The sequence below is a fragment of the Cricetulus griseus genome, assembly GCF_003668045.3.
Source record: "Cricetulus griseus strain 17A/GY chromosome 1 unlocalized genomic scaffold, alternate assembly CriGri-PICRH-1.0 chr1_1, whole genome shotgun sequence".
In the NCBI taxonomy this organism is placed as follows: domain Eukaryota; kingdom Metazoa; phylum Chordata; class Mammalia; order Rodentia; family Cricetidae; genus Cricetulus; species Cricetulus griseus.
The window spans coordinates 85415480-85442390 of record NW_023276807.1 but is presented as its reverse complement, the minus strand read 5'-3'; the positions used below and the strand labels follow the sequence as shown (position 1 = coordinate 85442390).

Sequence of the window (26911 nt, the reverse complement as noted above, 5' to 3'; positions counted from 1 at the left end):
ATTACAATTATAATAGGATGATGGATAGTCACTGGAATAGGAAAATGAAAGCAATGGTAAATAATGAAGACTGGTGATGGTATGGACAAACATACCTTGTTTGCTCACCATCTCTCACCTGCACTGATACACACACACACACACACAGGGTTTCTCTATATAGCTCTGATGTCCTGGAACTCACTCTGTAGACCAGGCTGGACTCAAACTCATGGAAATCCTCCTGACTCTGCCTCCTGAGTCCGAGATTAAAGGCATGCGTCACCACAGGAGTCTTCTGATACAAATTCTTAGCTAGCCACTCTACTCAAACACAAATATGATTTGGTATCTCCTCTGTCAGAAATCTTTCAACAGATCCTATTACTAAACATCTTGGGATAAGAAGACATACAAGGACTTCTGTGCTCTGGTCCTAGATTTTTCACTCTCACTTCCACACCCTAAATGGTCCAGCTCTTTCTTGCTTTTGAGCTTTCTAACATTCCAGGCTGTGCTAAACCTTCTTGCTAGTCTTTTGGTTAGCACCTGTCTGTTTTCTAGGGTCCAGACATGCGCCTTCTCTCTGATATAGTGCTCTGGCTGCATTCTCAGGTAAAACTGATTATTTCCTTCCCACATTCCTGCTATTCCCTAAGCATGTTTCTTTAAAGATGTCCATAAAACATTATTTTCTTGATTAAAGGGATTTTTTTGGGGGGGGAGATGATAACGAACCAATTTTTGTATCCATAGTCTGTAACCATAGTTTATGCAATTAAAGCAAAACAGAACAGGTATGGTAGTAATTGATGCTATTACTTTGGAAGTAGAAGCTAGAGGAGCAGAAGTTCAAAATTATCTTCAGATACACAAGGACTGCTTAGGGTACATGAGACAATGTCTCAAAAAAGGAAAAAAAATCAATCAGTTCATTGGCAAAAAAAAAAAAGTCAGCTTTAAGGATGGGGAAATATCTAATCTTTTCTTCATGAGTATTCCATTTCTCATTTCCTAGTTTGGCTTGTTTTGTTCTTTGAGACAGGGTCTAACTACATAGTCAAACCTGCCTCGAGTTTGCAATGCTCTTGCCTTTGCTTCCCAAGCATTAGGATTATGGATGTGTGCCATCAGGCCCAGCTTCATACTAGCTTTTGATGTCCTAAAACAACTGCTCCTGCATGTGTTACTTTCTCTAATACTGAGTGAGACTAGGCTGTATTTCTTGTTGTAAAAGAATATCCCTTTAAAACATTAACATCTTAACTAGCTTGTCTTTGACATTTTCCAATTATATCTAAAATGTCATAGCCAGCATTTGGGGCCTACAAATCTTTTGAGTGAAAGCCCAAGCCTTCAAATTGTGTGCCATTCACAGGTTTAAAATAGGAGCATGTCCTATGCTGACTATGAGCTATTTGGAGACTTTGAGAATATTAGGAGAGAATAGTTTTATTTTGAGAAGCAACGTTGTAAGACTGGAGTTCTGAGAGATAAACTACTTGTGGTTTGAACATCAGATGAACACAGGCACACAAAATAGTCTCTCAGAAGTCCAACAAATTCAGCACAATGCAGTATGTAGTCTTGGATCTTCCTGGTCCCAAAAGGAAGAAGTCCACTGGGAGTTCTTTAAAATTGTAAACCTGAGAAGATACAAAGATGTGTTGATTTGCAGCACATGAAACATTGCCATAAAAGAAGGAAGGTTCACAATTATTTCCCCAAGTTGCAAGAGAAGATTGGTATGTGCAGTTACCCTAGACCGTTTACCAGGAACTTCTCTATTCATTGCAAGTTGTTTTAGAGTGGTTTGACTCTCAAGTGTCTCCTCAAGGCCCATGTAGCAAATTCTTACTTCCCAGAGGGGCGCTATGGGGGTGGAGGTGGGGGATGACGTTGAGAGGCAGGGCTACCAGCACTTTTCAGGCTTCAAGAGAGCAGTTTGGCTGTGCACCATAATATAATGTGTGGCTTCACACAGCCTGAGAAGCAACTAGGCCAGTGGATCACAGACCGAAAACACCAAAACCCTGGGCTGTTGGTCCTGGGTTCTAGAAGAAAGTAGGCTGAGCAAGCCAGGGAAGCAAGCCAGTAAGCAGCACCCCTCCATGGCCTCTACATCAGCTCCTGCCTCTAGGTTCCTGCTCTGTTTGAGTTCCTGCCCTGGCTTCTAATTTACCACAATTCAATCTAAACAGTATAATTCCATTTTCTCCTTCAACCAGTTGGGTTACTTGTTGCAAAACATTTTACTTCTGCATATGTTATGGTCTTATCATACAGTGTTGTTTTGCTTTAAATTATCTTTAAACTTTTTTAATGAGGGAACTCTTTTATATTTAGTCATATAGTTACAATTTTTGGCACTCATGTCACTAGGCTTAGGAGCAAGCACATTTACTCCACTGAACCATTTTACAAGTCCTGTGGTAGTTTTCATATGTGTGTGCATTTACCCTGGTTAAGGTTCATTCAGGTTCTTAAATATGTGGGTTTATAATTTCCCCCATCTATTAAATTACTGTCAGACATGTTATTTCAAATAACTTTTGTGTCATCTGCTGTTGGCCCTTCTCTTATCAGGGGCTGCAATCTCACAAATATTAGAATATTTGGTATTATCTCATAAGCCACACTGCATTTGAGGGACTTTTTCTTTAGTGTTTGGGGACTTTTTCCTCTGTGTGTGTGTGGCTGGGGGGGGGGTGTTGAATGTGCTTTATTTTGGAGAGATTCTATTACTTTCTCTTCAAGCAACCATTTTTATTTTCTTTTAACTGACTTAATTTTCTCAGTGGCTAATAGTCCTTGAGTTCTCATCCTATTCACTTGTATTTTAGAAACTGTAAATTTAGACTTTAGGTTCTATTTTTTTTAATCTCTAATTTCTCTTTAGAATATGGGAAGTATATGGGAAGAAGTTTACCATAGGTACTTTACTGTTGACTGCTAATCCTCTCGTGTCAGTTCTTATGGCTTGTTATAGACTGACTTCATACCTGGTAATAGATTCAGTTCTCTCCCCCCCCCACCCCCCATACCAGTTCCCTTGTTACTTCCCGGGAATTTTCTCCATGTTGCTGGGTGCTGCTGGGTGTTCTCCCAGGTTCCACCCACCACAGCGTTATCCATCCCTATAAATTATGATGGCTATCCCACTTGTGTCTTCTTTCCAGAGCCTGAGAGCCATACCTGACCCATCACCGCACCCCTTCCATCTAGATGTTCCAGAGGCGTCTGAAACACAATGTATCCAAAGGACACGACACCAAACCACTCTCAAGAGCAGTCGACTCTCCTTTATTCCCTCATTTAAGGAATGGTATCACTAGCTTGTAAACCTGGAAACTGGAAGTATGGGAGCCATCCTTGGCTTCTCTCTTGCAGTAGATATTGTGATGTCCTTCTCCACCTCCATTCTGCTTATTTAGGAAATCACCACAATTTTGGGGGGATAACCACACCTGTTCACCACAACTTTGGGAAACTCACTATTTTTGCTCTAGTACTCATGTGTCTTCATCAGATAACCTTGTGCAATTTACTGGCCACAATATTAAGTTATATAAAGGCATGGGAATCGATTGCTTGAGGTTCTAAAGAGTTTTCAGTCCTTTCTAAAAAGAGCTTTCAAAAGAGACTTTCTTCTTATATCTTTCTAGACACAGATGGTAAAACAGGGGTTGTTGGTAATTGTCACTTGACCAGAAAATTAATACTAAGGAAAGAAAAATCATGAAAATGAGAAAGAAACAGATCTTTAAAGACGAATCAATCACTCCTATAGCCATGCCTTACCTGGATTTGTTTTTTGTAAATGGGTCAAAAATTCTCCTTTATTGCCTAAATCAGTTAGAATTTGGTTTCTGCTGCTTGCAACCAAAGCACCCCCACCCATAACTTCCTGTCACCATTTACCACCGCCCCAACACAGGCACTTAAGCACCAGAGAATTTTATTATCTAAGTAGGGCCTAATTATACTCAATTTTGTCTCAATGGTATTGTCTGTGCCTCATTTGAGTCTCTAGCTATCCCTCAATAATACTGTAATAGACTTCTGTGGCAGTTTGAATAACAAAGGCCCCCACAGACTCATAGATTTGAATGCTTGGTCACCAGGAAGTGGCACTATTGAGAGGTGTGGCTTTGTTGGAGGATATGTGTCACTAGGGGGTGGGCTTTGAGGTTTCAGATGCTCAAGCCAAGCCCAGTCTCTCTCTCTGTCTCTCTCTGTCTCTCTCTGTCTCTCTCTGTCTCTCTGTCTCTCTCTCTGTCTCTCTCTCTCTCTCTCTCTCTCTCTCTCTCTCTCTCTCTCTCTCTCTCTGCCTCCAGATCCAGATGTAGAACTTTTGCCTCCTTCTCCATCCAGTACCATGTCTACTTAGGCACTGTCTCGACAATAATGAACTAAACCTCTGAAACTGTTACAAGAGTTCCTGTGGTCATGGTGTCTCTTCACAACAATAGTAACCCTAACTAAGACAACGTCATACATACTATATCTCACAGACTGGTTTTTCTAAAGCATATATCTTTTAGAAATTTCATCTGTTTATAGTCTATTGCTTCCACAAGAAAAAAAAATGGCATTCTTTAATATATCACCCAAGACCTCCATGGACTTAGCTGTCTCCTTTAGTTTTTTGATGTTTCCTCTTGCCTCTCTCCTCAATGCCATTCTACCACTGCTAGCCAAAATGTTCACTAGCCTTTGTATCTTTGCATTTTATGTTCTCCCTTACTTCTCTCTTTCCTCTTTGCCACTAAAATACACAAACAAAAAAACCGTGAGTCATCCCCACATTCAAATGATCTGTGAAGCATTTCCTGACCCTGCCCAAGTCTGAGGTAGTATGCATTTTCCTATGACAGCATAGCTCACACTGAGTCCATTATCTCTCTTCCTTGGCAGAGTAAGGACTTTGAATACAAAGTATGCTTCTTTTATATTTTTATAGCTCTATTTTTGAGGATAAATGAAGTGCCTGGCACATAGTATATATGTTCACTTGTTTTTTAAATATTTTATTATATACATTATATATTTTAAAATATTTTGAATATAGGTGTTTTGCCTGCATATATGTCTATGTGCTGATGATGCCAGGAGATGGCACTGGATTCCCTAGAGCTGAAGTTACAGATGGTTGTGAGTCACCAAGTGTGTGCTGGGAATTGAACCCAGCTCCTTTGGAAGAGTAGCTAGTGCTCTTCACTGCTGAGCCATTCTCCAGGCCCTGTGCACTTGTTTCTTGAATGAGCAAAAATTATGTGGTCTGTGGGCATCACAGCTTTCTGATCTTGAGACCATTTGAAAAACTCGAGTTTCTCTTCTTAAAATATATGCCTGATTCTTGGCCGTTAACCTTTTCCCTCCAGATTGTAGGGCTCTAGGTAGTCTATTGAGAGAAATTGAGGCAGGTGACCTCTAAGTCTTCTGGAGAGCCAGACATTGTCCTGGATGTCTCCACACTTGTCACCACCACCACATATACATACCTGGGTAACTAGAATGGGTGTAGACTTAGCTGAGTAGCCCAACAACATACCCAAACCATGGTTCAGGGTTCTCATTACTAAATGAAAATCAGCTAATATGTACACTGAACAGCTTTGAACTGTCTACTTATCTTCTGAACTTATATTTTGGAATTTGGATGTCTGAAGAATAACAGATTTTTAAGATGTGCAAATTGCATTACAGTGATCAAACGGTGTTATTAGTGCTGAACTTTACCTTTGCCTGTACTAAAGTTAGATGTTACTAACTGTGCAAAGAAATTATGGGATTTTGTTAATGGTCATGCTCCTAACAGTTTTATAACTTAATTGTTAAAATGCTAAGAACAACTAGATTTAGTGTCTTGGATAATTCACTTGAAGGAGGCAAAGGAAAGGGATATTTATGATTTGTAGAAGAAATTTGAGCAGCCAGGGAGACTGCCATGTTGGGAGGAAGTGAGATTTCACTGGGCACTTGAAAGTGGTAAGGCTAGTTGTTGGGGGTGGGGTGAAGCAGAAGAGACTGGCTATGGGCCGGAACCCAAAGGCACCAAAGACAAGACCAGCCTTGTTTAGTCAACTACAGTACTGAACCTTCAGGTTTAGTGAATCAGTGACCATGGCAACAGTTCCCGCCCCCAATCGCTCTGCGCTACGCAGGCGCAGAGCGACCAGTAGGCGCCTCCACAATAGATGCTTTTTCTCTCAAAGAACTACAGTTCCCGAGAGCCCCCTCGACACCGCCTTCTGATGTGGCCCTGCCCCGTCCCCTTAGGCCCCGCCCTCCCGCTAGTCTCCTCCCCTCCCTCCCAGTGTGTGTCAGTGACCCAAAGGCGGTTCGAGGCGGAGGGACCATCGGGGGCGCCGCCGCCGCCTCCTCTCCAGCGCCAGCACCAGCAACAGCAACAGCAGCAGGAGCAGCGGCTGCAGCGGCCGTTCGGCGCCACCGGATTTGCCTGCAGCCGGGGGAGGCTCACCACAAAGCGGGCCCGCGCCTCTCTCCGCTCCGCGCTCCTCGGCGCACGGCTCCGCGTTCCATTCGGCCTCGCGGGGCTCGGCGGCTGGCGGGAAGGCGGCGGGCTCCGCGGGTGCCTGCGTTCCACCGGTGCTCTCGCTGCCCCCGCGCCCCGGGTGTCCGCGCTCCGGGCCCTCGCGGCGGCCGAGCTGGCGTTCCGGACTCCAGCAGTCGTCCGGTGAGTGCGGCTCCGGGAAGGGGGCGCGGGGGCCGGCGGCGCGGAACTTCCTCCGAGGCTGTGCCGGTGGCGGCGCGGCTATGCGCGCGCCCGCCTGCTCTCGGGGAGGCGGCGGGGAGCGGAGTTTGCGGCGCCGCATCCCGCGCTGTGGGAGGAAGCTTCTTTGTGAGGAGCTGCCCGGAACGCCCTCCCCCACGGCTGGAGCGGGCGCGCGGCGGCTGCGAGCCCCGGCCCGGCTGGCTGCCCGGTTCTCGGTCCCGCGGCCGGGTTGCAGGCAGGCCAAGTGGAAGGGGAACAAAGGGGCGGTGGGCTTTTCTTTTGTTTGTGTGACTCTGGTAACTTCTCTGCTTCCTTACATAACGCAGACTTCCAAGTTAGTCATTCTTTTTATTGTTATGATTATTGTCATCATCTCTGCGTGCCTCTCACATTTCCTTTCATCTTCGGATCTCAGAGCATTTTAAAAATACTAATTAATTTCACCTCCCGGGCCCTTGCCAAGCCCGTTTCCGTAAGTGGGTAAACTGAGGTCCAGAAAGCCCTCAAATTGATGGATACGCTTGATGTACCGCCCCTGGTGTCTGAGGCTCGGAAAGCGTTTATGAGTAATAACTCATTCTCCAAATGCCCTGTGGAAAAGTTAAAGATGCTCATTTTACTTACAGGCTAAACGAAGTCTGAAAGAAGCCTGGGTAATTGTTAGGTAGTTGAGACAATAATTCTTTTAAAATAGTGTTTGAATCTTAAAACCTCAAAGGACTTTCTGGAAAATGTTCCGAGTGGTGAAGATAGTGTAAGTCATAAACTCACTTCGCCATCTATTATGTTTATATGTGCAAGTCTCTTAACGAAGTCAGACAGCAATGATGAGGGGAGGGGTAGTTTCTAGTTAACCTACATTTAAGATGTTTAGTCACTAAACAACGATTTGCTCTCGTGGTTTGAGCCCCGGCACATCCCATCAACAAATGTTACTGAGCATCTCATCCATAGGACGCTCAATTATACCCAGACTTGAAGCTTTTGTGTATCAATAAGTTGTCTGTTTTGGTTCAGAGGCCCTTTAACTTTCTCTTACTCAGTGGAATGTGACTTTGTCTTCGGAGCGGGTGATCTTTTGTGCCAGACAAGACAATGTCTTTTCTCCACATGGACGAGTTTGCCTAGTAGTGTGAATTTAAAGTTTTTGAATTATAGAAAGGGTGCAGTTCCTCAAATTCTTCGGTTTCGGTTTATGATACGCTTTTGCAGATAACCGAAAATATTTTCTCAGAATACTCAGATACGCATGCTTGACACCTCCTGAATGTCTGAATACAGCATATCAATTATTTTTTGCTTGCTTGTTTTCTTTTCACATCTGTAGTAAATTCTTAGAGGGCAATTAATCCCAGTACTTTTTAAAATTTTTGGTACCAAATAGAAGGTTTGAAAAGTTTAAATCAAGTGTTACTTCTACAAGTTCTTTTCCTAAGATGTATGAGATTCAGAACTGTAATGATTCAGAACTGTAATAGGAATATTTTTACTTAAATCATTTAATTTTGTAATGTATAGCTGCCCCCGGATTTTACATCTGGTGGGTGTGTCAGAAAATGAAAGTGAGACTTTATTTTCTTCCCTGTTCTGCAACGTATCCCTTTTCTGAAGTTTGTTGACAGGTCATAGGTTTAATGCTTTGAAAATGGTATGGTTAAGTGTGTGGAAGAGTGTATGTTATGTGCCTCACCTAATAAATTTCAGTCTTTTAAAGAGGAAACTTAGCACTCAGATTTTTAGTGTAATGAAAGTGTAGCTCTGTTTCTTGACTGGAAAACAGTAAACTGGAAATCTGCCTTAGTTGCATATTGGGTTATTTATGTGCATCTTAAAATTGGCATTTAAGTACCCTCATGTTGGACTTTTTTCCATGCTACTTACCAACCAGATTTACCAGGGCCATTTGTACTTGTAGGAAACTATTAACAGTGCCTTTGCTCAGTCCAATTCCAGTAGTCCAGAGGAGGAAGTGAGTTTCAGCTTTGCCTGTTTCCTGAGCTCTTTGGGACCCTTTAAAACAAATGGCTGAGAAATAGGGCAGGAAATGGTGCTACTGAGGCAAGTTTCAGGGGGAAGCCTGGAATGTTTCCATTTACCTTAGTTCCGGCTTCCTTTCCCTTTCAGAATGTCAGTTGTATTTTGAGTCCCTTGATTTAGAATGTGCTCCATCATGGTTGGACAGTGAATGGGTGTAAGGGCTAGAGTTCTGCTTTGTGAACAGTTTTTCAGATAGAAGCTTCTGTAGGTGATAGATGTTTTAAGTCAACACTTAGAATTGGAAACTGGCCAGCATGTGAGCATCTATATACATTTTCCCATGGAACAATAATATAGGCCTATCACTTAGTCAGACTTGCAGAGGTCACACACACACACACACAACCACACACACACACACAAAAAAAAAAATGCGCAATATATGATGGCCATTGAGGTGGCTTGGGGATTTATTTTGGAAAAAAATGTTCTATTCCAGTTACTAATTTTAACAGAAATATAAAGCATATTTTAAAAAACCCATTGAAAGAGGGAAAAATTAATAGATAAGGAAAACTGACAAAGATTTTAATAAGTACAATATTAAAGATTCCTGGAAATTTTCCCAGACAGTGAATTACACATAGCACTTTAAGTTTATGGATTTGTAGCCATCTTTCTTAGAATCCCTCTACATATATTACAGAAAAATAAATAAAAGCTCTCTTTCAAATGATGTGGGTTGTTTATTATTAGACTTTGTGATAGAGTTTTTATGCTTTGTAGTTTTTCTTCTTTAAAGTTTGACCTCTGCTAGACAAAGTTTCTCTCAGCCCACACTAATGTGTGGGACCTTAAAACAAGAAATACGGGTCGTTCAAAGATCTGGATATGCTTTCAAGTTATCTATTAGTCTTTCTGTATTATTTTAAATAGATCAGTGGTTGGAAATACTGGCTAACAGTATACTTAGTAAATTCTAAGTAATTTTTTTCTGGTGAAATGAATTTATGGTAAAGAGAAAGCATGAATTTTCTTGAGTGAATATCAGGGAATTTACAGGTTTGTTTGTTTTTTTTAAGAGCCCCCCCAAGATAAAATTTTGCCTCATAGCCCACCCTCACCTTGAACTGAAAATCCTCCTTCCTTAGCCTAACTAGGAATGCTCCATCCCTGGAAGATTGGAATCGTTTGGTGAAATAAGTAGCTACTCTCAGAAATAAGTTTAGAGAGAAAGAGCTCCATTGGATGATTTACGAGAAATGAATTGCACACGATTCTCAGAACAAAAATTTTTCCCCAAAATGTTACACGGGATGTTTTAGATGATGATGTTGATTTTGCACAGTAAACTACTGCAGACAAACAGGGTTTTGCATGTTACTTATTTGTGTGTGTGTGAGGAAGGTGCATGTTTGTTATCCTCCTACAGAAGTTTTTCCATACAGGTAGATGCCAGAGGACAACTGTAGAAATTGGTTCTCTTCCTTTCACTGTGTGGGTCCAGAGATTAAATTCAGATCATTAGGCTTGGCTGGGCCTCTTGTACCTCTTGTATCCTGTAATGTTACACCTAACCATTTGTAGAAAAATAGAATGTTACTAATGCCTGTAAATGAGAAAATCCTGACATCAGCCAGTTAGTCTTGACCATTTGTGTGGTTAAAAATTAATTCAGCACACATGGAATTTACTTCCTTTTCAAAGCATTTGTTGTTGCTTTTATTTTGTAATGAACCTCTTGGGATATGGCTAACTGTAAAAATATGTAGTGTCTCTTGTTTCCCATAATTTTGTCTCCTACTTTTTTTTTTTTGCTAGTTTGTTCTCCCCTGCCCAACTATCTAGAATAAACAAAGAAATATTTAAATATTCTTAAACAGTTTAACTTATTATACTAAATTCCAGCTGAGTTTCAACATACAAAGTATGGTCAACTCTTGTTTTGGAAGTAGAAGTATACGTCTGAGGGCATTAAATCAAGCAATAGCAAATAAATACCATGCTGTCTACCAAATTCTGATTGCTCAATAGTGACTGCTTGGTATACTACTGTGTTTAGAAAACAGGGGTTCTAGGTTCCACTTACTGCTACTAGACTTTGACATGAATGCCAAATAAATTATTCGGTAAATACTGGGTATTTTTTTATGTTGGGTTCTGTCTAGTTGTTGACATCACACCAAGTGCTTACTGCTGTTTTACATTCTAATCACAAGTCCCAAACAGTAAAATGAATAAACACACAGACCGTCTTGACTAGCAGTTGCTAGTATCAATGAGGCCATGGGTTCAAACACCAGCACCACCAAAATTAAAAATTTAAATGTATTTCACATTTCAAGAGAGTAATGACCATGGTTCTTTCAAAAATAAATGACAGAAAGTAAGAGAGGAAGAAGAAACTGTAAGATTTAAAATTGCCTTAAGAGGGATCTCTATGAAATGTAATAATTGGACATTAGTTGAATGGTGCTTTGAGCAGGTTAACTGTAAAATGATATCTGGAAAATATGGACAGTTTAGACTCTGGGTATTTAGTGAAGAGGAATTGTCAGTTTTTCGTTTAAGGTGTGATAATATAAATCTTTACCCTGTAGGGATAGTTAGTAAAATATAGTTTCTAGGGCCTGTTGAGATGGCACAGTCAGTAAAGTGCTTCTTGTTTTGCAGGAAACCTGAGTTTGGTCCTTGCATTCATGTGAAAAGCCTGGTGTGGTGTCACATGCCTTCTATAAACCCTGGGTAGTATAAACAGAATGATTTCTGGGGCTTACTGGCCAGCCAGTCTAGCTGAATCAAAGATGCAGTGGGAGAGTATCCAAAAAGATTAGGTGGAACCCAGAAACAAAACAACAGAAAGAGGAGGTGGAGCGCCTTTGAGGAAAGCCCCCATTATATGTCAACCTCTGGCCTCCTAGCATAGGTTCACACACCTGTATACAAATGTGCACATACCAAACATAGGTTGTCTGTAATTTTTTGGTTTTAAATTATTTGAAAGGGGAAAACATAGCTGGTATATAATTTGCTTAGATTGAAAATGTTTGGGTATAGATGCCATACAGATAAATATAAGAAACTTTATATGTTCTTTCTACTTTTGTGTAATATTTTTGTATACATTGGAAATATATCAGGGAAGTAGTAGAGGTACTATGGAGAAAGAGGACAATAAAGGATCATTATTAGGAAAGACTTCATTTAGGGAGTTATTCTGCATAGGCTGCTAATGCTCCTCCTCCCAGAGGACTTACATTATTAAATAAAAATCCCAGTGCCAGGTGTGGGACATCACCTTATGAGTTATTGGTCTTGGAGGTCCCAAAGGACCCTAAAACAATACAGGCTATGGGCAGTTGCTCTTGGTTGCCCTCCAAAACTAGATAAGATCCTATTACTGGGATTAACCACATACCTTGGTTGCACGACATGGAGGAGTCATGCTGGAGCTGAGCTCAAAGCTTCCTCCCTGCTGACCAGCTTTCACAGGCTAGAAAGTGTTATGTAGGCTTCTAGTGAAGAAAAGTTCCTAATGATCTTAAAGCAACTGTGAAACATATGATGATCTACAATTCCAACCTGCTAGCTAAGATGTGCCCATTGGAACAATAGTGGTATGACTGTTTCAGTGGTAACCAACCACTTTCAGGTTGTTCTGTAAGCCTACTGTACAGAAATAGTTCATATCAGGTACTCTGAACCTGGACAAAAGTCCTGGATAAGGAAGCTATAGGCCCTAGGGGAGAATATACTATTGTTAAATGGGTATAGTGTCAACTTACCTTCTAAATTGTTTATACCCATAGATTAGTGCTGCTGTCAGCCTTGGCCGAAGAAGTATCTATCTATAATGTAGAGACTAATAGCTGATTAAAGTGCTTGAAAATAAATGACTTTTAAATGTTCAGCCCTAAATAGTATTACTGTATTACTTCCTATAAGGCTTAGGGAGTATCATTAAACAGGGGGTGCAAAGAATATGAGTGCTGGGAGATGGAAAGCATTGCTATTAAAAGCTGCCTTCTAAGGGCTGGAGAGATGGCTCTGTGGTTAAGAGCACTTCCTGCTCTTCCAGAGGACCTAGGTTCAATTCCTAGTACTCACATGGCAGCTCACAACTGTCTGTAACTTTTGTTCCAGGGCATCTGACACCCTCACATAGACATACATGCAGACAAAACACCAGTGTGCATAAATACAAATAAATAAAATTTAAAATAAACTGTCTTCTAGCATGGTTGTTGCACCATGAACTCATAGCAACAATAGCTCTCTGCACAAAGTTGAGCCCATTAGTGTTCCATCATGGTTGGGGAATGGGACTTGTAAGGTCTCACCCTCCTGGAGGAACTATATAAGCAGTTAATGATTGCTGGGGGAGGGAAGAATCATTTCTCAGTGGTGTAGCTCTTGGTCAGGTAAGTAATTACCCTCTACCCGTGTTTATCCAAGTAATTTAACTATATACAGTGGAGTCCACTATGCCAAAACAAACAAAAGACATGAAAGTAGGAGAGGTACTTCTTTGCAAGAAGAGGTTCAGTGGGAGGGGAGAAGGGTAGAATGATCTAAGTAGTTATATGCATAATACATAAATATATATGTATGTGTATTCACGAAATGGATAGAATTATGAAAGAATAATGTTAGAAAAGGAAAGACTTTATTGATAAGATGATACATGTTTGAGTGAAGGCTTGTGGGATGTATGTTAGAGAGCAAGCCTTGTAGTTAATCTTGTAAGGCATGCCTGATAAAGGGGAAGCAGTAGATATTGACCCTGAGGTGCAATGGCCCTGGACTGCTGAGAGACTATGAGTATGAAAGGCCTGGAGTGGGCTCAGTGGTTTTGGTGCTTACTGTGTAAGCAAGAAGACTAGATTACTATCTCTGGCACCCATGTCAATGCTGGACAAACATGTTGGCCTGTCTTTAATGTTAGCACTTTTGAGGTAGAGACTGGATCCCCAGAGTGAGCTGGACTAGTTGAGTCAACAAGCTCTGGGTTCAAGTAAAAGACCCTTTCTGAGTGTATAAGGTAGAAGGAAGTAATTGAGGAAGATTGCTGATGTCAGTCTCTGGCCTCAACATGTACCTGCATGTATGTGAATATGGCTGTGCACAAACATACACATAAAACGCAGTATCAGGAGATGATGTCAGAACGGAAAGGAATATAAGGCTGGCTGTCCATCCTTGTTTTGAGTGTGTGTGAGTGAGTGAGTGTGTGTGTGTGTGTGTGTGTGTGTGTGTGTACATGGAAGTCTTTAGCCATTATGAAAACCATATTGTTTAACATTAAGATTGCTCAGAATAGTTTTAGAAGCTTTTTAAAAATAGCCTTAAAAGTCAATCTAACAGCCACACATGAAAATAGTTCATTATTTTGTATTAATTCTTTGACTCCTTGTTTTTAAGGAAAGGAGGCTATTAGCTACAGCTTACTTCATTTTAATTTTTCAGATACGGATTTTGACAGGAAAAAATAGGAAGTAACATGAGGCTATTTCTAAAAATAATATCCACTCTGAGAATGCAGATACTATTTCTAAAAATTAGATCCACCCATGATCTGAGGAGTTTTAGTAATGTTCTGAATAGTTACAGCATTTGAAATGAGTATCACTCTGAATGTGACTGTGTAAGAGGCAATAAGTTTGTTTGGATATTTATGTTCTAAATATTAAAACATGTGCACACATGACCATGTCCATTTCTTAATGCTTAAGTACTCAAAAACAGTTGTTGCAGGTAAGTTTCATATATATATATATTCGTGTATTTAGGGCTAAACAGTACTTTTAATGGTGACCAGTTAGTAAAAGGTAAAATAAAATACATTTATTAACAAAAGACTGAATTTGAAAGTATAGCAAAATTGTAGAAGTGTGTTGTTGCCATGGCATACAACTAGGGAACTGGAAAACTAACAAGTGTAATAATGTCGAGACGAATGTGAGGCTTGGGAGATGATTCAGTCAGACTTAAAAGCATGAAGACCTAAGTGTGGATCAATCCCTGGCATCCATGTAACACAACCTGTGTACCTGTAACCTAGCACTGTAGAGGTAGAAAGGGGAGGCTCTATAGCTCACTGGCTAGCAGGTTTGCTGAGACAGTGGGCTCAGGTTCTTGAAGAAGACACCTACAGTGCATTTTGATCATTATTCATTCTCACCCCTCCCACATCTACCTCACCCAATCCTCAACTTGTCTTAAAAAAATCGAGTCCAGCTTGCCCATACATTCTTAGGTGAGGGCCCATTCACTGGAGCCTTGTTGACATACTAGGGGCCACACTCTTAAAGAAAACTCACTCTTTCCTAGAAGCCTAGACTTGAGGGGATCATGAGCCCCATGTTAGAATGTTGACTGGTTTGATCTTTTGCAGACAGATGTAGCTGCTGTGATTTGATGAGTGCATCTGACCTGTCAAGTCCAAAGACAGTTTCACTCTAGTCCTTCTGACCTCTGGCTCTTACAGTCTTTCTGCCCCCTCTTCTGCAATGGTCCCTTGAACCTGGAGGAGATATGTGATACAGGTGTTCCATTTGTGGCTGAGTACTCCATTGACATTTATTCTTTGCACTTCAACAAGTTGTGAATTTCTGTATTAACTGCTGTAACTGCACAAAGAAACTTCTCTGATGAGGTCTAAGAGCCACCCTAATCTGTCAATGTAGCGTTAAGAATTTAGAGGGCCATTTGATCCTATGCCATTTTAGCAGAATAATAGTATCGGGTTTGCCCTGGACTTTATGAGCACTCCAACCATGGGTAAAAAAAAAATGAATCTGGCCCAAATTTTTAAAGCCCAGAAGCACTTCATTAGAGATTTTTAGAAATTTGTCTATAGGACAATGTATATGTAGACGTTAAAATTAATGTTACTTTGTACTTCCTATAGTAATGTTTCCAACCTGAGAAATGAAACTTGTTTAGATGATTTAATAAAGACCACACTTTTTCTAGTTATGTCTAGTGATGGAGGAAGTACAACTTTTTCATTCATATTTTTAGAATTTAATGGCAGTAATAGAATTTGTGAACTTAATTATGGCCATAACGACTATATTCTGTACTAAGAATACTTTATGGGCTCAGGGAGATGGACTTTCCATCTTAGACCATGGCCAAGTTCATCAGTAACTTCTTGGACAAGGCTCGGGTGCTGGCAAACACTGCCATGACTTCCTCAAAGCCTTGATTGGCCACATTTTGGCACTATGCCAAGATTGAGCTGGTTCCTCCAACCTCTGCTGAACTTCTTATGACTATTCAGAGTGTGAAAAAATAATTCAAAGTGCTAAAACTGGTAGCTTCAAACAGCACATACAGTTAAGGAAACTGTGTACATGGTTTGGTGGCCACACAGATGTGGACATGGTTTTATATCAGAGAGATCATAAACAAATGTGGCATCATTAGCTATGATGTTTGAAGACTGATCTTTAACATTTGATTTTATTTGAGTTCTTACTTGAATGTTCTTGAACCATGTGTATTGAGACTGCTATCTTAATAAAATACTGTCAAATTAAAAAAAAAAGAATGTGTTATTGCTTATGGTTGGTTGGTTAGTTGGTTGGTTGGTTGGTTGGTTGGTTGAATTGATTGAAATAGGATCTCTCTATATAGCTCTGGCTGTCCTGGAACTCACTATATAAACCAGGCTGGCCTTGAACTCAGATAATCTGCCTGCCTCTGCCTCTGCCTCTCTGCCTCTCTGCCTCTCTGCCTCTCTGCCTCTCTGCCTCTCTGCCTCTCTGCCTCTCTGCCTCTCTCTCTGCCTCTCTCTCTGCCTCTCTGCCTCTCTCTCTGCCCCTCTGCCCCTCTGCCTCTGCCTCTGCCTCTGCCTCTGGATGCTAAAGGCATGTACCACCATGCCCAGCTGTTAGAATGTGTGTATAAACATACGGATACAGTCCTTATGTAAACATACTATCAGGATGGAGGTACTGAAATGGATCACTTACTGTATTTTAACCACTACTCTGCTAGCATGAAATACAGAGCACCCTATGTTTAGTGCTTGAACTTTATGTTAACTCTGAAAGTTGTAAAAGCTGTCTTTGATTCACCTATAAAAAATGGCAGTTTAAAAAAAAAAAACAAAAACACCATTATAAACGTGTTTAGAAAGACATTTTTTTTTTTTTTTCTTTTTGGGTTTTTCAAGACAGGGTTTCTCTGTGGCTTTGGACTGTCCTGGAACTAGCTCTTGAAGACCAGGCTGGTCTCGAACTCACAGAGATCCGCCTGCCTCTGCCTCCCGAGTGCTGGGATTAAAGGTGTGCACCACCACTGCCCGGCTTAGCAATACCTTTTTTTTTTTTTTTAAGAGAAAAAGAAATAATGTTTTGCACATTGATATGGTGACAGGATTATAAATCTTCATTCTTATTTTTGTCGAATAAATAATGTAGGAAGAAATAGAATGTCCAGAGAGCAAAAGAGGTCAAGAAAGAAAAAGAAGTGGTTATTATGAGACAGCATGGCCAGGAAAAGCTCTTGTACTTTGGCACTGTTTAACTGTCATGACCTAGAGATCCAAGATAGAAATTTATAAACTAAGTAATAAATAAAAAGTGTAGTTTCCATTAAAAAAATTGCTGTACAGGAAATATATCACATTAACACTGTAACCATAGTAAAACTTGTACTTAATTTTGGAAATAGTGGTCAGCAATAATTAAGGATATTTGAAAATTCAGCCTACAGATGACAAGATGGCTCATCTGGTGAAGATGCTTGCTGTGCAAACTTGAAAACCTGAATTTGGTCACCATATACTGGTAAAAGGAGAGGACTGACTCCACAGAATTGTCCTCTGACCCCCCACACATGCACTCTCCCTCAATGCACCATGAATACATATAAACACAATAATAATGCATTTTAAAAATTCAGGGTACTACTTAAGCTCTGTAAATTTTTGCAGAAATAGATTCTAGGTTGTTATTCTCAGCTTGCAAAGTACTCCTAATTTCACAATCCTGCCTCTTTCACTTTCATCTTTCCATTACTCTGCCTCTGCCTTTCTTTCTTTTTTTAGGATTTATTTTATGTATATGTTTGCCTCCATGTATGTATGTATACCAGGTGTATGCCTGGTGCTCATGGAAGCCAGAAGAGGTCCAGTCCTCTGGAGTTGTAGAAGTGTAAGTCATCGTGTGAGCGCTGGGAATTGAACCTAGGTGCTATGCAAGAGCAGCAAGCACTCTTAACCTCTAAGCTATCTTCCCAGCTCCTCTTCTTGCTTTCTTTATCCTCCTTTGCTGACTTTATTTGTGCCTATTGCTGTTGTGTAGAACTTTCTACCCAGTCGACCATTTTTGTACTTATAAAATGAACTTGAAATGAGGGAAGGGCCTAAGAAGTAAAGGGTAACCATGTAGCAATTTCCTGTTTCTGCATTACCTGCTTCTTTCTAACTCCTTATCTTTGTCTTTGCCTTGTTTTAATTTTTTAAAAATGTGTATCTGGTGATGGTGGTGTATTCTGTCAGTTAAACAGGATTACCACCATTTGACCTGTGGGATATATATTTTTAGATCAATATAGGAAATAGAAATAGGCATACTGAATTGAAAGCTTCATAAATTAATACTACATTCAGGTGGAACTATATGCTGTTAGAGCACCATTTGGTAGCAGAATTAATAGCTGAGTGGATTTCAAAGGGTATTTTCTGCTCTTAGTGTTTGTTGTCTCTTCCAAAAATGTGAAACAATTGGAGCCTTAATTAAGGCACTATAATAATATAGTTGCACATGACCTTAGGAGAGAATTGTCCTGATTTCTGTTGAGTTTTTCCCCCATTTTCAAGCAGAAAACAGGAGAAGAAGGGTAACGTGATGATAAGGTTATACCTTTCTTCCTAAAGAATGAAATACAAAGTGATTGGCCTTATTTTTTCCTTCTTGTTTATTATAGTTTTCAACATGTAAGTGGGACTAATTTTTTAAAGGCTCAATTAAGTTTAGTTTTATTTTTTTAACAGAAGTGGAAACATTAGGAGCTGCTTTATTGGTTGTTGCAAACCTCAATGCTGTGTTCCTGATTCCTGGCAGATAACTATCCTTAGTATTTCAGTTCCTCTGGGTTTATGCCAGATTTAATGAACTGTGAGTACTGAAAGGTAGTTTTCTTCATTTCAGGCTATGGGTAGCATGATGAATTTTCTTCAGATTGTTCTCATTACCATTCTGTACATTCACCATAAAAGGACAAGAACATCCAAATTACAAACCTAATTAAGATTATTATTCATGAGAAAATGTGTTGCTATGTCTTTGTAAGGGAGCAGCTGTTTTTAATTAGAAATCACAACCTTGTCTATGTGTAGACTTACTGCATCAGAACACTCTTTACATGTACTCACTGCCTTTCTTTAATTTTCACATAAAGTAGGGTGATTCAGTATCTGAATTAGTTCTCGAAGTTTACCTGAGAGCTGTGACACATGTTGAGGAGGCTCTTAAACTGTTGAACATAGGGCACACACTGACTTAGTGATACCAAAATCAAAAACTATGTATCACTGACATTAAAAAAGAAAATGTTTCTGCTGAGGTTTCCTAGTTGTATGTCTTTAATAAGAAGTTGATTTTCTTGTATGTAGACCACCTCTTAAAAGGCCAGTCTGTTAGTAGGCTTTCACCAGAATTTGTCTCATAAAGCTACTTTGAAAATGGTTTCCAAAAGGATTTGCTGGGTTTCATAACTGTGTAGGCTGTTAATGATTCAGTAGGCCCACTCATTCTCCTCCTACCCCTTATATTGAAAGCTCCTTCATAGCATCAAGGTGCCCTGAGTCATAACAGCTAAACTCTAAAGAATTGTCATATGGAAAAATTCACCATAAAGTGAAATTATCAGGAAACAGTTTGAGTCAGAGATTCATTGATTACAATGATAGAACCTAAAAGTTGTGGGCTTCATTAAAATCTTTGAATGTACTTACATGAACATGTCTTTATTATAGGATTGCAAACCCTGTAATAGCCTAATAAAACCTTCAAAGGTGTGTATTCCCTCCTTGTTAAATTTTAATTGGTTTGGCCTTTATTATCTGTTACATAAAAGAACGTTTTTATTGTAGTATAAATACACCAAAGAGGAGAGGCATTATGTGCAGGCTAAAAATCCCAGTCCCTAAAGTTGAGGAACCTAGAGTTTTGATTTGTTTATTTTGTAGTTGTGTGTATTTCATTTAACCCACCTTAACCTTGGTTTCCTCGTCTTTACAAAGTCACATGCTCTGTAGTTCTCTTTGGAACCCCTCGTGCTACATGTTGATCACAAACCAGCTTCAGATGACTTTTGGCCTTTTGAATCTGGATCTTTGTGTTACCTGGGCTGGCTTTATGATCATCCTGCCTCAGCTTCTGGGTGCTGTGCTGTGCTGGCATTATAGATATGCACAACAACACTCAACCAGACTCCTCTCTTGATACAGCATTTAATATATAGTTGGTACTTTAGATGACATCTATTTGTCATCTCAGCCTTAAAGTCTCATCCAGCTTCAAGATTCCATTGGGACTTCAAATTGTTTGCCTATAAGAAGTCTCACTTCTGTACTGATTTGCTTCTGTAGAGACAGTCTGTACTAATGTCTCTTTATATTAATGACTCACTCTGGACACTACATGAACTTAAGAATTCTTTATTTTCAGGGATAGCATTTTGATGTTTTATTAAAGGTATTGAAAGATTGAAGAAAATTTACAGGGACCTTTCAAATTCCAAAAGGGATAGAAACAAATTAAAATACTTAGCAATAATCTTACTTAAAATCATTTCAAGTTCTAAAGATTCTCTAGCATAAATCTCATGTAAATGAAGTTCAAAATGATGTTTGTAGACAAACCATGAAAGCAGAGATTAAAAGCCATTGTTTTAGCTGTGGACTGACTTTTGATGTTTGTCTTCTTCATCTACTTCATGGAACCATACTATTACTTCTCAAATATTATTTCATGAAACCAGGGGATCATATTAAAATGCACATTTTCATTCAACATGTCTGGCTAGAGCCCAGGGTCTTATTTGTTTACTTAGGAGTTTTGAAACACATTGTTACTATTTGGTATCTCACTTTGGCCTTGAACTCTCTATATAGTCTAACTGGCTTTGAAATCAACTTTCCGAATATTAAAATTATAGGTGTGCTACTACTGTGAGCCATGCATCACATTTTACTTACAAAACAAGTAGTGATTTCAAGTCTCTTTGATTTAGGGGGTCTTACGGGTACTCTTGTTTCTGTCTAGTTCTTCTATCACCACTAAACTGTTCTTTGGAAGTCCCTCATTTTTGAACTTCCCATATTTCAGTCTAAGAACACCTTTAATTTTTGTTTTTTTTTTTCCCCACTCTGGGTGTTATTTACAACAAAAAGAAACTTTAATTAGAAGAAAACTGGATTCAGGTCCCTCCTTCATGGGATTGACAGCTCTGTTGACTTCGGCAGTTGACTTTTTTACTTAATTTAGTGATCTAAATACCTTTCTACCAGCATTGAAAGGGATAAAGATACTCTCTTCAGTTCATATAGTAGACACATAAGGTAGATACTCAGAAATTAGTAACTATTTTTTATTATTATTAGCATCCTGCTGTGATTATTTTTATTTGCTGTCCCTGGTTCTGCTTACCACACTTCTCATGCATCCTCCATGTTGCTATCAGGGTTATTTTCCTGTGTATTGAGAAAGTGCCCGTGCAAGCACTGGGTATACAGTGAAAAAACAAACTGAGGCAGTTATGTGAATGAAAATCACACAATAGGGAAGGAGATACTAAAATCAATTAAATGTGTACATCAGTGGAGAACAAGGTGCTATGAGAGAGCAGCAGAAGGGACCTTGTTCTATTGGATTATAAGAGAGAGCTTTCTGCAGAATTTAATCTGTAAGCTGCCAGGAGCCAGAAAGACATCAGTTATTTAAAGAGCTAGGACAGTATTGTTGAGGATAGAGCACATCATGAGCAAAGACCAGGTAGTGTGTTAGTCCCCTTTAGAGATGAAATGTTGCCATAGTAGTGAGATGGTATCTAATGGATTATGAAGAAGGAAACACTGAAGACTTTAGTTTCCTGGTGTAAGCTCTTACTGGGTTAGTAGGATAGTGGTACCATTTACTGGTTGAAGACTGGGGTAAGCCAGGTAGGGCCAGGGGATGGAACCCCTTGAGCTTGTCAAGTTGAGAATCTGACCAAGTAAACTTAAGTTTTGTCAGTCCCCTGCACTGTGTTCCCATTTCTTGTCGTGTCTGCCCAAATGTGTTATCTTTCTTGGCTTCCTAGCTTTGCTATCATCTCCCCTTCATTATCATGCTTGTATTAGTTGCTTTACTGTTGCCATGATAAAACACTGACCAAAAGCAACTTAAAGAAGAAAGGGTTTATTTTGGCTTATTGTTCCAGAGGAATAGAGTCCATCATGGTGGGGGCAACATGGCACATTAGCAGGAGCAGAAAGCATGCTGGTCGCGTTTTATCAGCACATAGGAAACACAAAGAACAGGCAGTAGAGTGAACTATAAACTCTCAAAGCCTGCCCCCACTGATATATTTCTTCTAGCAAAGCTCTACCTCCTGAAAATTTCCTAACCTGCTCAAACAGTGCCATCACCTGGGGACCGATTGTTCAAATATGTCAACTTATGGGGGACATTTCTCATTCACACTGCCACAGAGACATTCTTATCTTTTTTTCTTTTTTCTTTTATTTAAATTAGAAACAAGCTTGTTTTACATGTCAATCCCAGTTCCCTCTTCCCCTGCTCCCCACCACCACCACCCTGCACCAACCCCTTATCCCATCCCCTTTCTGCTCCCCAGGGAGGGTGAGGCCTTCCATGGGGGATCTTAAAAGTCTATCATGTCATTTGGAGACAGGCCTAGGCCCTCCCCAGTGTATCTAGGCTGAGATAGTATCCCTCTATGTGGAGTGGGCTCCCAAAGTCCATTCATATAATAGGGATAAATACTGATCTACTGCCAGAGGTCCCATAGATTGCCCAGGCCTCCTAACTGACACCTATGTTCAGGGGGTCTGGGTCGGTCCTATGCTGGTTTCCCAGCTATCAGTGTGGGATCCATGAGCTCCCCCTTGTTCAGGTCAGCTTTTTCTGTGGGTTTCTCCAGCCTGGTCTTGACCGCTTTGCTCATCACTCCTTCCTCTCTGCTTCCATCTTCTACTGGATGAAAGCTCTAGGATGGCATATAAGGTAGTCATCAATTTCATTATCCGGGAAAGGCATTTAAGGTAGCCTCTCCACTATTGCTTAGATTGTTAATTGGGGTCATCCTAGTAGATCTCTGGACATTTCCCTAGTGCTAGATTTCTCTTGAAACCTACAATGGCTCCCTCTATTATGGTATCTCTTTTCTTGCTCTCCTCTATTCTTCCCCTGATTCAATCTTCCTGCTCTCTCTTGCCCTCCTCTCCCCTCCTCTTCTCCCCTTCTCTTTCTCCTAACTCCTTCCCTCTACCCCATGCTCCCAATTAGCTCAGGAGATCTTTGTCCCTTTGCCCTTCTCCGTGAGACCATGTATGTCACTCTTAGGGTCCTCCTTGTTTCTTAGCTTCTCTGGCAGTGTGGATTGTAGGCTGGTAATCATTGCTCTATGTCTAAACTCCATATATGAATGAGTACATACCATGTTTGTCTTTTTGTGACCGGGTTACCTCACTCAGGATGGTTTTTTCTAGTTCCACCCATTTGCCTGCGAATTTTAAGGTTCCATTGTTTTTTTTTTTTTTTTTTTTTTTCTGAGTGGTACTCCATTGTGTAAATGTACCACATTTTCTTTATCCATTCTTCAGCTGAGGTTGCTTTCAGGTTCTGGCTATTACAAATAATGCTGCTATGAGCATAGTTGAACAGATGTCCTTGTTATATGAATGTGCATCTTTTGGGTATATGCCTAAGAGTGGAATTGCTGGATCTTGTGGTGGGCTGATTCCCATTTTCCCAAGGAACCGCCATACGGATTTCCAAAGTGGCTGTATAAGTTTGCACTCCGGAACTGAAGCCATAGATGGTTGTGAGCCTCCATGTAGGTTCAAGGAACTGAACCCCCCAGGTCTTTTGCAAGAGCAAAAGAGAACAACAAGCTCTCTTATCCACAGAGCCTTCTCTTCAATCACTTTCTTTCTAAACTTGGTTATAAGGTATATAATTTTGCTAATAATAACTGAAATCTGTAACACGATAAATAAAAGACCCAGACACTGATATTGGGGTTCAAATTTCAAGCTGAAGATCAGAAAAGCAAAGTAGTGGGCCACTAACTCTCACCACTACCTCAGGCTGAAGGGGCTGATCCTGCTGTCTCTCCTCAGCTTGGCTGGAAAATCCTAAGACTGAATGTCTAACTGTCCTCAATGTGGCTGGAGAATGAATGCCTGATACTGAGACCTTGCTCCTGTCCTATATACATCCCTAATGGCTGGGGTTAAAAGCCTGTGATCATCTTTGTGTGAACTGTTTCTCTTTAGGACTGGATCAAGCTTGTTTAGATCTAGGTGGCCATGGACTCACAGAGATCTGTCTACCTCTTAATCCTGAGTCCTAGGATTAAAGGTGTGTACCTGGCTTCTATGGCTTGTGGCTGACTTTGCTTTCTGAATCCTGAGGCAAACTTTAATAAATCACAAATAATATATCACCAAAGAAATCTCAGTAATCCTTTGAAATAGCTGTGACTGTCATACTTCATCACTTTCCTGTTGTTAAATATTAACAATGTTTCATTGTTAATGACCTTCAGCCACCTTAGTTTTAGGTTCTCTCTCTTTCTTGCTCCTGTCCTCTTTATGCTATTTCCCTAGTTAAGGTAATATTCCAAGTGTATTGTGAAGGTTTTTGTTTTGTTTGTGGGTTGTTTTTTTTGGGGGGGGCGGGTTTCAAGATAGGGTTTCTCTATAGCTTTGGAGCCTGTCCCAGAACTCTGTAGCTTTTTTAGACCAGACTGGCCTCGAACTCATAGAGATCCACCTGCCTCTGCCTCCCACATGCTGGAATTAAAAAGAAGAGCACCACCACCAACTGGCTTATTGTGAAGATTTTTGGTTTTATGTTCTAGCCCATCACTCTCCCCTAGTCTCCAGAGTTACATATGTATTTGTTTCTAATTCCTCCCATGGGTATTTGAAAAGCATCTTAAGTTCCCATGCTTAGGACCCATAAGAATTTCCAGCATTTCTCCCTCTTCAAGTAATTCTTTTCAGCAGAAAATTCTTTCCATATTAATTATTTTTTAAAAACTGGCAGTATAAATATTCTAGTAAATAGAAGCTATCAAAACACTAATTATTAAGCTGTGTTGTGCTCTACTGTATTCTAGGTGTTTAATATCTTATAACAATACTTTGAAAAGTAATACTGTAGTATGTAATGGTTGCATATATAGGTTCTCAACCAAAACTTCTCATGATTAAGTCCTAAATGTCACTTAAAAAAATTATGTTCATGTGTGTTTTGCCTGCATGTGTCTGTGTACCATATGCATGCATTACCCACAGAAATCAGAAGATGGAATCAAGTCTTCGTGAGCTAGAGTTCAAGACAGTTGTGAGCTGCCATGTGGATACTAGGAAAAGAACCTAGGTCCTCAGGAAGAGCAACCAGTGAACTCTCTCCCAACTTTCCTAAATGTCATTTTTTAGCTTTGTGATCTCAGGCAATTAAGTGAGCTGATATTTGGGCCTTGGTTTCTTCTACAGAATAACCAGTGGTACTACTTTTTTTTATTCATCTGCTAAGAACATTATTAAGAATGAAAGAATTAACATATAAAGTTCTGATACTTGGCATTTATGATATAGGCTGCAAATATACCAGTTATTATCTCAAGTTTACAAGTAAGGAACTTGATCCTCAGTGGAAGCAAATCCAAGTCTTACAGAAATTAGATGTTGGTGTCAGCAGTCAAACAGCCAGCCTGGCTCCAGGGCTTCTTTAATATCACTTTTTTTTTTCATCTCAAGTAATAACTTATCTCATCAGCTTCCATATTAATGGCCTCACTGTGTTGAGAAATGCTGTGATTGGCTCAGAGATGCACACCTAGTGCTTTAAGATGTAGCAGCTCTAAAATGGACATGTGAAATCTCACTTTGGTGTGATTTGGGAAACACAATATGACTCCACAATCCCATCTTATTCTGTGTGCATTGTTTGCCTTTTCTCTTCTGAGTTTAAATCACCAAGTGCCCAGAAAGTGTAACTGCATAGTTTCCCAGTATCACCACAGTGACTTCAGTTGTGATTTACTTTGTTGAGCTTTTTGCTGTCCATTTTCAGGACATCTTGGCCACTCAGTGGCAAGTCATAATCACAGTGTGCATTTAATCAAGGATTTTGTTTTATGATTAACTGTTATCTCTTGAAGTTATGCAATGATTTGCCTGGTTGTTGGGGGTTTTTGTTTGTATTTTTTCCTTTTTTGTCTAAGACATTTTAATTTTTGAGGGGTTTTTTGTGAATCCCAGTTTTTACCAGCCACTTTTTAAGTGGAACTTTGATGTTAGTACTTTGATGCCTTTGTGTATTATTGAATTTACTTAATTTTATAAGCTTTAGTCACTGGCTCTTGTTTAAACCATAAGTAAAAGCATATCTGTTTACTGTTTACAACATAGCTAGATGGTTTACCCCATCTCCTCCTATTACTTGTTACTTTCTTTTTTTTTTTTCATTCTCAGTTTTTTATCCCTCTGTAGGGAAAAAAAAAAAAAAAAAAAAAAAAAACCTTTTTATTGATAACATGAGGCATAAAATACAAAGCCCCATGGCTTTGAGAGGAGGACAGACATGGAAAACCCAGAATCATCTGTGAGGAAAAAATGTTTTCATCTTTCTTGGAACTGAATTCTATGACCTAATATATTTACTCTAAGGAAAATAAACACTTGAAATAGTTTTTGTATTAGTTAAGGCCATTGTAATAGAAAACTCAGCTTACAACAGGATCAAGGGAGACAGAAGTGCATTGATTTGTATAAATTGGAGTAGCATCATTCTGCTCTACCCAAGGCTCAGATAAGGCTACCAACACTGTAACCATATTAAAATGTTTTATATAATGTGTTCTGACTAAAATCTACCCTTATTCCCCACTACTTTTTCCTACCAGCTTCACATGTATGTTTGTATGTGTGTCTGTCACTCTCTCAACTATCCACTGAGACCATTT

The 26911-nt window shown here is 39.8% G+C and overlaps 1 protein-coding gene and 1 pseudogene across 1 annotated transcript in view; both read left to right on the top strand.

Annotated features, from left to right (window-relative positions):
* The first annotated feature begins 6303 nt into the window (after nt 1-6303).
* Nucleotides 6304-26911, top strand: part of Peli1 (pellino E3 ubiquitin protein ligase 1) — a 55865-nt gene continuing 35257 nt past the window's right edge. Inside the window, exon 1 of the mRNA XM_027388057.2 lies at nt 6304-6679. The gene's annotated coding sequence lies outside the window, so the exon portion shown is untranslated. The remainder of the gene's footprint in view (nt 6680-26911) is intronic.
* LOC113832386 lies at nt 6787-16267 on the top strand (annotated as a pseudogene).